Here is a 12,867-nt window from a genome sequence, read left to right as displayed (position 1 = left end):
TTTTTATTATTTTTATTTAATTATGTTTAAACATATTATATTGTGATACTTTAATGTAATGTTTAATATTTTTATTATTTTGTACTAATATTTCACATTTGATTTGAAAGTGGGATGTTAAGTCCCATTTCAAATTACCATGCATGTTTATATTTGTATTTTATGTATTTTATTGTCAATTATACACAACAGGGTAAAACAGCGCATTTTCAAAGACTGGCATTAAGTTCAGCAAAAGCTACTAATTTTGACGACAAAACGAAAAACAAATGTGATGTAACAACAAGACGAAATGAACAAATGATGTGCACCATTTATCATTCAACAAACAAACGCCAATATGTTTGGAAACTTTGGTAAAATTTAACCATTTTTCTACGCTAATCACCCTCAATAATTTAAATTGTTACTGATTTCTTGCAAATGAGGGCATTGCAAGATCTTAAGTGTGGGAAGGGGTTAAATTCTTTCGGATATTTAAAATTTTTTGACTTATACACTTGGTTACCATTAAAAATACTAGTAAAGCAGTAGTTGTATTAGAATCTAGTGCTCTCTGATAATAAAGAACAGCCCTAGTCTTATATACTGACTACCCAATTCTAGTAAAATTTTCAATTAAATGAACTCAAAATCATGTTTATACATATTTATGAGCGATAAAACTAGGTGTTAACACCGAAATTATTGCTACCTCATAAAGGACATAAATTAAGAAACAATTTAAAATGTTAGAATTCATTTAAAATGGAATATAGGACAATAAAAAGGCAAAGAAAGGAAAATAAAAGCCAAGGGTGGGAAAAATTTACCAAGTTATTTAAAACATATATCACATATTTTTGTACAAATAATTGAATATACTTTTGTTTTGGACAAAATTAACCGTTTTACCCAGTAAATTGTAATATATTTGAAAGAAAGATGGATCTACACGATGAATCAATTCCATCATTAAAAGGAAGTAAAGTCTTCCGAAAAAGACACGCGCTTCTTGATTTAGGTCAGGAAGTTGTCGCCCAGACCAGTTGTAGAGTCTACGAAAAATCTTGAAAAGTTTTCTCGAAAATCAGCTGGAAATCCACGGACCTCAGCATCAAAAAGGGTCACCAAGTGGTCAGAATTATCCTAACCATTAGAGGATCTGTCTCGTAAAATGGGGAGGGCACCGTGCAAATTAGCTTATAAGACTAATGAATCAGATCCCCAGAAAGGATAATCTCCTTAAAGATCAAAAATCAGCTTTTAAGACTGATATTACTCAATCCTTGAGATTGACTTTTAAAGATTGAGAATTACAAACTCATGGAATTCGATGATATCTAAACTCGAGCTTGAACGAGAAAATATTTTGATCAAAATTACAAACCGATTTGTTTTCTGAAAACCCATTTTTAATGCGTTCATTACCATTGAACGTAAAATCCTAGGAATTCACCTGGAATTCATTAGGTCACCTGAACCAAATCAGGTGTCAACCGTAAGAACGGTGGTTGCATAGCATGGTCAAAGACAGGACCTTGTGCCAGACCGAAAAACTATAGGGTGATCTTTACTATTGCTCCTACCAAGGATAGTAATTGCATCTGACACGTTATAGACCATAATTAAAAGCATGTCACGGGACATTACCTTAACAGTTGTTTGTTCAACGCTTTCCTTTACAACCGGACGGTAGTTTACCGAAAGGTAATATACGGAGCAAGTAAACTGGACGTGTTGCTTTCCCAATACAAGGTTAGCAAGTGGGTGACATAAAATCGCAAGTTTTAAGCTAAAATTTTCAAATCTGAAACCCACAAAACCCACAAAAACAATTTGCAAACACCGATGAAGGGTTATTCCGGAAAACTTATCTAGGGTAAAAGCTAGATTGAATTTTCAAAAGATCAAATGTTTTCATAAAGATCCAATTTCCTAAAGGATCTAAATTTTCATAGTCATGTGGGACTGTAAACCACATCGTTACTACCATTGTTCATACCGCCGTATTAAAATCACTGATGTACAAAGTGTGAAGAATAAAGAAGTGATTCTAGTAAAGTTTTATTTCAAGACTATATTGCTTGAGGACAAGCAACGCACAAGTGCGAGAATATTTGATAATGCTAAAAATGAACATATATTTCATAGCATTATCCCTCAAGAAAGACAAGCTTTTAGTTGCAATTGTTCTATTTACAAGTGATATTCGTTTAAATAATAAAAGGTGAAGACAAAAGACAGATTCGACGAATTGAAGACGCAAACAACCAAAAAGTTAAAAAGTATAAAGTACAATCAAAGTGGTTCAAATTATTGATGAGAAACGTCTCAAAATTACAAGAGTACAAGACGCAAAATGCAAAATACAAGATATTAAATTGTACGCAAGGACGTTCGAAAATCCAGAACCGGGACCAGAGTCAACTCGCAACGCTCAACGGAACGGACTAAAAATTACAAGTCAACTATGCACATGAATATAATATAATATATAATTAGCTCTTAAAATTATTTATATATTATATTATTTAATAAAACCGTCGGCAAGAAGCAAACAATCAAATGTGAGTTGGAATCCCAGGCCATGCGATCGCATGGCCAGCAAGAGCAATCTCCATGCAATCGTATGGCAGCAAATATCTGGCCACATCTATAAATTTCGCAGTTTTTGATCGAATGTTAAAACATCTTTTTCTTTCCTCTCCCTCACACGATATATATTTATATTTATATTTTAATTACAATTTTAATATTAAAGTTTAATAATAAGGGTATGTTAGCGAGTGTTGTAAGGGTGTAAGTCGAAATTCTGTCCGTGTAAAGCTATGCTATTATTAATCATTGTAAGTTATGTTCAACCTTTTTAAATTAATGTCTTGTAGCTAAGTTATTATTATGCTTATTTAAGCTGAAGTAATCGTGATGCTGGGCTAAAATATTAAAATTGGGTAATTGGGCTTTGTACCATAATTGAGGTTTGGACAAAAGAACGACACTTGTGGAAATTAGACGATGGGCTATTATTGGGCTTTATATTTGTTTAATTAAATGATAGTTTGTTAATTTAATATAAAGATTTACAATTGGACGTACCTATAAATAACCATATACACTCGATCGGACACGATGGGCGGGATATTTATAAGTACTAATAATCTTTCATTTAACCGGACACGGGAATGGATTAATAGTCAATGGACTTATTAAAACAGGGGTGAATTATATAAAAGGAAAATTGGTGTAATTATAGTTTAAGTCCCTAATTAGTTGGAATATTTGACTTCAGATATAAGGATAATTTGACGAGGACACTCTCACTTTATATTTATGACTGATGGGCTGTTATGGACAAAACCAGACGGACATATTGAATAATCCAGGACGAAGGACAATTAACCCATGGTAATAAACTAAAATCAACACATCAAACATCATGATTACGGAAGTTTAAATAAGCATAATTCCTTTATTTCATATTTAATTGCACTTTTAATTATCGCACTTTAATTTATTGTCATTTTAATTATCGTACTTTTTAATTATCGCAATTTTATTTATTGTCATTTTATTTATTGCATTTAAATTAAGTATTTTATATATTTAATATTTTACATTAGGTTTTAACTGTGACTTAAGTTTTAAAATCGACAAACCGGTCATTAAACGGTAAAAACCCCCTTTTAAAATAACAATACTACTTATATATATTTATATATATATATATATATATATATATATATATATATATACAAATATAGTTTTAAAAAATATAGCGTTAAACTTGGCTAGCTTCCTGTGGAACGAACCGGACTTACTAAAAACTACACTACTGTACGATTAGGTACACTGCCTATAAGTGTTGTAGCAAGGTTTAGGTATATCCACTCTATAAATAAATAAATAACTTGTGTAAAATTGTATCGTATTTAATAGTATTTTGTAGTAAAAATATAACTATTTTGTATACACCTCTACGCACATCACCAAGCTAAGGGGGAGACTGAGCGTCTGCGGGTGGAGCTGGAAAGGGTGAATAGGGAGAAGGATGACGCGGTGACTTGCCGCGAACTGGCAGAGGCGGACTTAACAAAGCTTCGCACCGCCCTTCCCACCGTTGCGCAGAAGGTGATGGATTCCGGGCCCATATCCGACAAGTTTAACGCCTACGTTGATGCGGTGAAGGACCACGAAATCAACAAGGCAGTGTTGGAGGTGATCCAAGCTTGCGGTCTGACACCTAGGGATGGCAATGGATACCCGATCCAGTGGATATCCATCCAATCCACCCGATTATTCTTGGATATGGACGATCTAAATGGATATGGATATGGATCTGGATGAAAAAATTTCATCCATGGATGAACCCGCTTTCACCCGAAATAAGTAAATATATAATTTTATCACTCAAATTAGTATCATTTATGTAGTGATATTTCATTAATTATATTCGTATTCATCTTTCTTTATATTTTCTCTAAAAATATAACTTTCTTCTTATAATTTGTTTTGTTTAAATAATCAAATGTATTTATCGTACTTTGGTGGTTTAAATGTGATTCCATGTAACTAAAAGTAAGCAACTTACATGTCGATATCTTTACACGTTTAATAGGTTATCTATTGAATATTTGTTATATAGATTGGTAAAATGTGACTTTCGATCGCATAAACTATTAAAAATATTACTTTTAATCGTATATAGTGAACCACCACTTATAATTGTTAAAAATAAAATAAATTTAAACGGATATGGATAATTATCCATTAACCCGCTTCACCCGATGGATATGGATATGGATGGATGAAAAGTAAAAAAAATAAATGGATATGGATACGGCCTCACCCGATCCATATCCGATCCATTGCCATCCCTGCTGACACCGCCGTACCCTGACATCGTACAAAAGAAGCTAAAGGAGGGTACGGCTGCGGTGCTAATGGAGGCGGAAGAAGCCATCACAGCCATCCCAATCCCCCTGATCAATGCTTTTGCTGCGGACCCGAATATGTCGGTTGATGGGTTCCTCAAGGAGGATTATTAGTGTTAGCTTGTAACCGTTTGCGCCGTAAGTCCTATGTTCAGGCAGGCAATTTGAAACAGATGTCATATGTAATATCTTAATTTTGTATATATGATATTATTTTGTGCATGTGTTATGTATTAATTGTTTATATATCGCGAATCAAAACAAATAGTGGACCGCATGCCTATGCACCAAAACTCATGCGCATACGCAGGTACTGCATAAAATAAACCAATATTTTAGCAATTTTACCTCTTAACAATTTAGACTCAAAAGCTACTGCGTTATTGCTTTGTCATGTGCTAGAGGTGCACCTTAGCTGTATGGTAAGCAACGCAACTAAAAACAAACCAATGCTTTTATACTTTGAGTTCCTCAAGCAAACCAATGCGAGAGTAATTACGCACAAGCAAACCAATGCTTGTAGTTTGAAGTCGACTTGGTAGCTGTCTAGTCTGTGTGGCGCTTGGCTAGGGGAAAACCAATTCCCTTCGCCTGCCATTGATGTCTAGCCTTGTAACCAAATAGGCTTCTGCCGCACGGGGGCTAGAGGACACCCCTTAAGTAGGCAGGAAACGCATACAAAAAAGAAAGCAATAAACAACAAAAGTATGCACGAGTAAATATTTGTTAAAATTAATAATGATTACAACCGCAACATATCCAAACGGATGGAAAATACATAGAAAAAATAATGTGCTAAAAAAAAATTGGAGTGATCAGGTCCATCCAGCTACATATAACATTTTTTCAACAATGTCGCGTGCCAAGTACGTTTCACAGGTTTTCCATCTAATGTCTCGAGATGGTATGCCCCGGTGTTGCTTGCTTTTGCTACCCTGTACGGTCCTTCCCAACGGGGGCCCAATTTCCCAGTATCCTCTGCATGACTTGCGTCATTCTGACGCCAAACTAAGTCCCCGCACTTATAAGAGCGCGAACGCACACGCTGATTGTAGTACTTTGCAATTTTCTGCTTGTTATTGGCTTCGTTTACCGCCGCAGAGAGTCTGCGTTCTTCAAGCAGATTAAGATTTTCCCGCAAAGCTTCTGAGTTATTTTGTTCGTCAAAATTCTGTATGCGGAACGTTGGTACCCCAATTTCTGCGGGCACAACAGCTTCTGATCCATAGACCAAACTGAACGGAGTCTCACATGTGCTTGCTTTGGGTGTTGTTCTATGCGCCCACAAAACCTTTGGTAGTTCATCCACCCAACCAATGCGACCATGACCCAATCTAGCTTTGATTCCAGCTACTATATCCCGGTTGGTGACTTCGCACTGGACATTCGCCTGCGGATGCGCAACGGAAGTAAAAGTTTGCTTAATATTAAGCTCCGTGCACCAACTACGAAAAGGATCCCCGGCAAACTGTGTACCGTTATCACTAACGATTTCGTTTGGTATGCCGAATCGACAAACAATGTCTTCCCATACAAAATTTCGCACCCTCTTTCCTGAAATCGTTGCCAGCGGTCGCGCTTCAACCCACTTAGTGAAATAGTCGATTGCAACAATCAAGAATTTGATGTTTCCTGCGTGTGCAGAGTATGCGTAAGATACTGACGTAAATAGCATACGGTATAAAATAAATGAGAATATTACCTCGGCCTTTTGGAAATGGTCCGACTATGTCAATTGCCCATTTACAGAATGACCACGGTGAGGAGACTGGTATCATAGGATGCGCAGGTGCCCTGCTGATAGGTGCATGTATTTGGCAAGATTCGCATTGCTTCACTGTTCGCGCGGTATCTGCGTACATAGTGGGCCAATAATAACTTAGCCGCATAATTTTTGACACAATAGACATGTGCCCCGAATGAAGAGCGCATGCACCTTCATGCATCTCGCGTATAACCTCCTCTGCCTCTTTCGGACCAATACACCTTAGGTGCGGTCCTAAATAATTTTTTCGATACTGGACTTCACCCTCAAGGGCGTATAGTGGTGCCTTAGTGCGGACTTTCTTTGCTTCAACGGAATCCGCAGGTGAGCTGCCATCCCGCAGGAAAGCAATAATAGGTGTCATCCATGTTGAGCCGGAAAATACAACAGGTGCTACTAAAGGCGTCATTACAATGGATTTCGCATGCAATTCTTCTATAAGAACTTTCTTCCCCAGATGATCAAAAGCCAAAGCAGCCAATTTTCTAAGCGCGTCCGCCTTCTTATTTTGCCCCCGCATGACGTGGGAGATTTGAAAAGCCTCAAACTGGTCAGCGAGGTTATGAATAAGCGATAAATACTGCTTGCGATGACCCGAAAAATTTCGACTTATTTAAACCAATTCTCTATACGATTTATTATTTTGACACGTTAAACAAAGTCTGTTAGATTGAGTCTCAAAATTTTAGAATTGTTTCATATATACAATTACCTTTGACTACTCTCGACGATTCATGAACAATTATATGTATGTATATATATATATTTGCTACAGTAAAAACGACTTTTGCTACAGTAAAACACTATTTGCTACAGTAAAAACTACTTTGCTACAGTAAAACACTATTTGCTACAGTGAAACCGTACTTTGCTACAGTGAAAACGACTTTGCTACACTTTCTACCAATAAAGGAGACAGACAGTATGGAGATATTAGCACGCCTATATTTGAAGGAAGCAGTTTCCAGGCATGGTGTACCCATCTCTATCATATCTGATCGCGACACCCGATTCACATCATGTTTTTGGCAGTCATTACAAAAAGCATTGGGAACTCGATTAGATATGAGCACCACTTATCACCCACAGACAGATGGTCAAAGTGAAAGAACAATAAAAACATTGGAAGACATGTTACGGGCATGCGTGATTGACTTTGGAATCAATTGGGATCGACACTTACCGTTGGCAGAATTTTCATACAATAACGGCTATCATACGAGCATCAACGCAGCACCATTTGAAGCACTTTACGGTAGAAAGTGCAGATCTCCTATCTGTTGGAGTGAAGTAGGAGAAAGACAACTTAATGGACCAGAAATTATTCATGAAACCACCGACAAGATCATTCAAATACAACAGCGATTGAAAAAGGCCATGAGTCGCCAAAAGAGTTATGCTGATGTAAGAAGAAAACTGCAAGAATTTCAAGTGGGCGACAAAGTCATGTTGAAAGTGTCACCCTGGAAAGGCGTTGTACGATTCGGTAAACGAGGAAAGCTAAGTCCTAGGTACGTAGGACCCTTTGAAATCACTGAAACAATTGGAGCAGTTGCTTATCGATTAAAGCTACCGCAAGAACTTAGTAGTGTTCAAGACACATTTCACGTGTCAAATTTGAAGAAATGTTTAGCTGAAGAGGATGTCGTAATTCCTCTTGATGAAATACAAATCAATGATAAACTCCATTTTGTCGAAGAATCTGTTGAAATCATGGACCGTGAGGTCAAACAATTAAAACAAAGAAAAATACCGATAGTTAGAGTTCGTTGGAATGCAAGACGAGGACCCGAGTTTACTTGGAAACGTGAAGATCAAATGAAGCAAAAGTATCCACATTTGTTCACTGATATCGCTCATGAAACAGGTACTACTCAAAATTTCGGGACGAAATTTTCTTTAACAGGGAGGTACTGTGATGACCCGAAAAATTTCAACTTATTTAAACCAATTCTCTATACGATTTATTATTTTGACACGTTAAACAAAGTCTGTTAGATTGAGTCTCAAAATTTTAGAACTGTTTCATATATACAATTACCTTTGACTACTCTCGACGATTCATGAACAATTATATGTATGTATATATATATATATATTTGTTACAGTAAAAACAACTTTGATACATTAAAACACTATTTGCTACAGTGTAACCGTACTTTGCTACAGTGCTACAGTGAAAACGACTTTGCTACATTGCTACAGTAAAACACTATTTGCTACAGTAAACACTATTTACTACAGTAAAACACTATTTGCTACAGTAGACACTATTTGATGTCGACGAACTAGCAAACAAAAACGGATAAGGCGGCCATGCGATCGCATGGCAAAAAACACTGAAAACTCATGCGATCACATGAGCTACAGTAAATGGAAAAGTATTATAAATACACCAGTTTGCTCGACGAATATATTCATAATCATTCTTCTCTGTAATCGATAAATAATATTTATAAATTATAATTTATAGATTAAGTTTAATAATAATACGGTATATACACAGGTGTTTTTAATTCGGGTTTCAAACCGCTTTAAGCTAAGGAAATATTGGGTATTGTTCGGGGTATTGTTCTTGAATCCAAGGCCAACCATATAGTCGTCTACCATTATTATGTCTACGCAATTTGCCTACAATATTGAGTCTCAATATTGAACAGTGAGTTATAGATCCCTTTTTAAATACTTTAAATATTTTTGGGCTGAGAATACATGCAATTTATTTTAAACGCAATAAGACACAAGTACATACTAAATTCTACACTGAGTTAAACCGAAAATCCCTTAGCTTTGGTAACTAGTAGCTGCCAGTACATAGGATATGGACTGGTGGGCGCGAATAATTGTATATGGATCCATAGGGCTTGACATCCCCGTCCGAGCTAGAGCGCTAGCCTTTTAACGGACGTATGTTTTTTGAGTTTAAGACACGTTGGTTTGCGTGTATTAAAATGAATGGGGTAATTATCACTATAGCGTTAAGTTTAGTTACCAGGGTGCTCTGTTACGTAGAATCTATTGATAAACTTTTGATGAAATCTTGTGGTCTATCCTTATATATATTTATGACTCGAGCAATTCAACCTATAACTCACCAACATTCGTGTTGACCTTTTTAGCATGTTTTAATCTCAGGTCCTTAGATTGCTTCCGCTGTGATGTGCTTGTTGCCTGCATGGAGTCTCTCATACTTTGTATAAAGTTTATTGCATTCTAAATAAAACTGCGTTGTGTAATAAATAATTGGACTGTGATGTCAACCTATAAATTAAAGACTTATGTATTTTGGGGTTTTGCTTATACCTAAGCACTCGCCCACATGTTTATAACTTTCTATGTTTAGAAAGTCACTTATTTTAATGAATGCAATATTTTATCAAAACGTATCATATAGAGGTCAAAACCTAACAGTGGAATCAATGATTAACGTGCCCCATCAATAGCGATTTTGACGGGTCGTTACAGTTGGTATCCGAGCTTGAGGTTATAGGGAACCAGAATTTGCATTAATGTGTTTAACTAGTTATTGTTAGGATGCATTAGTGAGTCTGGACTATGACCATATCTGTCAAAAACATTATATGTGATATATTTATATGCTAACGTAATTGTTGTTTCAATTATGTGATAGATGACTTCTTCTAATACTATCATTTTGTACGACTCAGAATCGGACACTGAATCTATTCTATCCACAACTGAAAAGGGCGTTCCAATACCTATTAAAGAAGAAATTGTGTTAGCCGGAGAATCTCAACTCCCGGTAAACCCAGAGGAGGTTCCAGCTCCACCCAGCTCTAGTTTTCCGGAGCCACAATATCGTTGGCATGGACCCATAATCCCTGGAGTAAATGAGGATCATCCATTTCTAAACGAACATGGACATTGGGCCAGATACACCACCGACGGGCGGGTTCTGAATATTACGCCTGGCAGATTTCGGTTCATGACCACCGGTACATATTCTCGTACACATGATGCAGACAGTTCGTCATCATATTCTCCTACACATGACTCAGACAGTTCGTCATCAGACGAGATCAGTGAAGAAGAGGATTTCGCTAATGAAATAAAAGAAGTCACTAAGTGATGTGTGCTAGGTGTACTAGGAAATAGTATTATTTTTATAACGAAATACTATTAAATACGATACAATTTTACACAACATATTTATTTATTTATAGAATGGATATACCTAAACCTTGCTACAACACTTATAGGCAGTGTACCTAATCGTACAGTAGTGTAGTTTTTAGTAAGTCCAGTTCGTTTCACAGGGATCTCTTTTAAACAAGCTTAACGCTATATTAGTTTTAACTTATAAAAATACAAATATATATATAAGTAATATTATTATTATAAAAGGGGGTTTTTACCGTTTAATGACCGGTTTGTCGATTTTAAAACTTTTAGTCGCAGTTAAAACCTAATGTAAAATATTAAAAATAAATACAACTTAATTTAAAGCGTAAAGTAAATAACAATAATGAAATTGCGATAAATAAAAGTGCGATAAAATAAAATTGCGATAATTAAAGAGTACGATAATTAAAAGTGCAATTAAATACAAAGACAATAAATAAAAGTGTGATAATTAGAAGTGCAATTAAATATGAAAATAAAGGAATTATGCTTATTTAAACTTCCGTAATCATGATGTTTGACGTGTTGTTTTTAGTTTATTCCCATGGGTTAATTGTCCTTTGTCCTGGATTATTCGATATGTCTATACGGATTTATCCATAATAGTCCATCAGGCATAAATATAAAGTGCAAAAGTCTTCGTTAAATTATTCTTATTCCCGAAGTCAAATATTCCAACTAATTGGGGATTCGAATTGTAACAAGGTTTTAATACTTTGTTTAATGAATACACCAGGTTATCGACTGCGTGTAAACCAAGGTTTTACTACTTTGTTAACAATTGCACCAATTACCCTTGAATGTAATCCACCCCTGTTTCAACAAGTCTATTAACTATTAATCCAGTTCCGTGTCCGGTAAAATGAACAATTATTGGTATTTATAGATATCCCGCCCACCGTACCCAGTCAAGCGTATGTGGTTATATATAAATACGTCAAATTATAAGTCTATATATTAATTTAACGAGGTATCGTTTAGTTAATATAAAACCCATTAATAGCCCATAGTCTAATTTCCACAAGTGTCGTTCTTTTATCCAAACTCCAATTATGGTACAAAGCCCAATTACCCAATTTTAAATATTTTAGCCCAACATCATGATTACTTAGTCTTAAATAAGCATAATAATAACTTAGCTACGAGACATTAATTTAAAAATAACATTAACCATAACTTACAGTGATTAAAAATAGCGTAGCGTTACACGGACAGAATTTCGACTTACACCCTTACAACATTCGCTAACATACCCTTATTATTAGAATTTAAAATTAAAATTAAAATTATAATATAAATATAAATATATTTACGTATAGATAGAGAGATGGATATATGATATATAAACTGAGCCAAACACGCGAATTTATAGGCATGTGGGCTGAAAAAGGCCTCCATGCGATCGCATGAAGATTACTCTTCAAGGCCATACGATCGCATGGCCAGCTGGTGAAGTTCGCATGCCTTTGTTTTCTTTCTTGCCGACGTTTATAAATAATAATATAATATATAAATAATTATAAGAATTATTTAAATATTAAATTTTATTTATGTGCATAGTTAACTTGTAATTTTTAGTCCGTTGCGTCGAGCGTTGAGAGTTGACTTTGGTCTCGATTCCGGATTTTCGAACGTCCTTGCGTATAATTTAATATCATGTACTTTGCGTTTCGCGTCTTGTACTCTTGTAATTTTGAGACGTTTATTATCAATAATTGGAACCTCTTTGATTGTATTTTGTACTTTTGAGCTTTTTGGTCGTTTACGTCTTCAATTCGTCGAATCTGTCTTTTGTCTTCACCTCTTATTATTTAAACGAATATCAATTGTAAATAGAACAATTGCAACTAAAAGCTTGTCTTTCTTGAGGGATAATGCTATGAAATATATGTTCGTTTTTAGCATTATCAAATATTCCCACACTTGAGCATTGCTTGTCCTCAAGCAATATAGTCTTGAAATAAAAATACTAGAATCACTTCTTTATTCTTCACACTTTGTACATCAGTGATTTCTATACGGCGGTATAAACAATGGTAGTAACGT

This window comes from Rutidosis leptorrhynchoides, chromosome 10 (genome assembly GCF_046630445.1).
Source record: "Rutidosis leptorrhynchoides isolate AG116_Rl617_1_P2 chromosome 10, CSIRO_AGI_Rlap_v1, whole genome shotgun sequence".
Taxonomy (NCBI): domain Eukaryota; kingdom Viridiplantae; phylum Streptophyta; class Magnoliopsida; order Asterales; family Asteraceae; genus Rutidosis; species Rutidosis leptorrhynchoides.
The sequence above is the reverse complement of the archived record's forward strand: the minus strand, read 5'-3'. Positions refer to the sequence as shown.